Source organism: Buceros rhinoceros, unplaced genomic scaffold, assembly GCF_000710305.1.
Source record: "Buceros rhinoceros silvestris isolate BGI_N320 unplaced genomic scaffold, ASM71030v1 scaffold33207, whole genome shotgun sequence".
Taxonomy (NCBI): domain Eukaryota; kingdom Metazoa; phylum Chordata; class Aves; order Bucerotiformes; family Bucerotidae; genus Buceros; species Buceros rhinoceros.
In genome coordinates this window covers 9,521-12,036 of record NW_010422329.1, presented here as the reverse complement: position 1 = coordinate 12,036, position 2,516 = coordinate 9,521, and positions in this window count along the sequence as shown.

Below are 2,516 nucleotides of genomic sequence, written 5' to 3'. Positions count from 1 at the left end.
GCGAGCACCGGGTTCCTGACTCTGTGCCTGAGCTGGGGGCCCAGTGGGGGCAGGGAGCTGGAGCCGCTGCTTTCAGCAGCACTGGTGTCCCGCCAAGAGCAGCTCTTGTTCCTGCTCAGCGCCGACAACCGCGGGAGCTTGCAGAGGCCTGGTATGATGGGGCCAGAAATCAGAGGACCCCCATCACCAAGGACAGCAAGGTCTCCCTGCCCGCAGACGGGAAGACTTCCCAGTGGCCGGTGACCTCCTGTGCCCGTGTGCACTGGCGCACTGGTGTCACAGGAAGATGCAACGAATCGCACCCGCCTGCCTGGCTGATAGCGGTGTGCCAGTCAGGAGTCACCAAGAGCACAAGCTCGCAGCTTTCCTCCAGCTCTTCCCGTCCTCACCCACCACCGCAGGGTGCTGGGTGACAGGCGGGAAGACTTCCCAGTGGCCGGTGACCTCCTGTGCCCGTGTGCACTGGCGCACTGGTGTCACAGGAAGATGCAACGAATCGCACCCGCCTGCCTGGCTGATAGCGGTGTGCCAGTCAGGAGTCACCAAGAGCACAAGCTCGCAGCTTTCCTCCAGCTCTTCCCGTCCTCACCCACCACCGCAGGGTGCTGGGTGACAGGGCAGCGGTGCCCCGCGGCACCCACAGGCTCCCCCACTCTTTGCCACCCGGCTCCAGCCACACACACGTGCTGGGACTGTGCCCTCACCCACCTGCCTGCCTGGGGGCTGTGCGTCCCCCTGTCCCCCACTCCGGTGCATACGGGCCATGCAGCAGCTACAGCCAGGTTGTGCTGAGAATGAGGAAGTTTGTAGCAAAAATAGGAAATCTGGCACTTCCTCAAGGAAAAAGAAAAGGTGATTATTGTTTTATTCCAAGGGTTGTGTTTGTGAAAGCAGCTCTCGGCAAAGGCTGAGTAATGCAGCTAAGAACTTAACAGCGTCGCAGTGAAAAGTTGGGGTGTGGGGATTTTTTTTGCCCTGATAATCAGCATGCACATGTTACCGTGTAAAGGTCTGGGGGCTCCTCTGTGTAAGTGGTGTGATATTTCATACACCTCGGCTTTGTCTCTCACCCAGGAGACAGCTCCTGCATTTCAAGGATTCAGCCCGTAATTGTCCTCAAGCATGGTGGTCACTCGGGAGTTTGCAGCTCTGTTTCTTCCTGCCTCTCCTCCCTCAGAAACACCTTGTGACCTCATTTGGAAAAGAACGTTTCACCTCTTTCCTGATGAGGGATTTTTTTGGAAACCTGGTTTTAAATTTTCCCTGCAGATGGATTGGCAGGGCGGTGGAGCTGCAGCATCACCAAAAGGCTGGAGAGCGAGGTGGTTGCAGCTCCAAAGGCTGGCTTCCGCGCTTCGTTAGAGCCGGTCACAGGCTCCTGAAAAATTGAAGTTGGGAGGACCTCTTAGGGGCCGATGCGCTTGCAGCGGGGCCTGCTTCTGAACTAGATCATGGTCCTGATTTTTCAGAAGAAAACCAGGCAGTTCCATTGTTACTGGACCTACCAAGGTTTCCTACAGATTTTTGTCTCCCTACTAGTTGACTCTGTTGCTTGAAGGAGATGTGAGCTCTGGCTGATGCTTCCAGGCTCTCGCTACCCCAGGAGAAGAGTGACTGGGCATTACCATCACGTCTTTGGGTCTTAAAAATGCAGCAGTCTTAAAGAATGAATCTGGGGAGCTGTGTAGGGCAGGGTCAGCGCTCACCTCGTGGCTGGTGCGCCAGCGATCCCCTGTGGCTGTAACCTCTCTGCAGCAGGGATCGTTCATGGATAGTCACTAACGCACCCTGCCCCTTGCCGTGTGTTTCTCAGGTGCCCTGTGCATTTGAGGGCACGTTCCCAGCATCTGATGCCTGCACAGGCTGTAACCGGAATGTCATCAGAGCTGTTAGTAACATCAGGCTGGGATTTGTCTATTTTTCCACCAGAAGCCACAAGTCCTGCCATTTTCTACAGTGCTGGAAAAGGAGTTTTTTACTACGCTAGCGGGCCAACTGCATGTTGGGGATGGGTTTGGTTTGGGTTTGGGTTTTTTTTTCACAGAAATGGGAACACAAGAAAACAAATCACTCCCCTAATGCTGAAGGAGATCCCTGGAGTACTCGGTTTGCCAGGGGCATCTCAGAGCGCCTGAACCAAGCAAAGGTGAACCCTGAGGGGCAGCCACCCGGAGAGACTGTTGGGGCAGCGGTGCTCAGGGGCTGGCAGGAGTGACACAGCGTGGTGAGCACCCTCAGCACCACTGAAACCGTGGGGTGGGGCACACCAGCGGCCGGGGGATTTGGGGTGCAGGCCTGGGCGGCACGGCGTGCTGGCGTGGGGCTCTGCAGGCTGCAGACGCAGCGGGGCTGAGCGGTGCTCCTTGGCAAGGTCTCCGTGTTGCTTGCACGCGGCTGAGCCGGTGTTTGGCTCTCTGGCGCCTGGACCACACCTCCTCTGAGGACAACAGCGCTGCCGCCTTGGTGGCGCTTTGCAGGGGTCACTTCAGAGCTCACTGGAGAGTGACCCCCTTCTT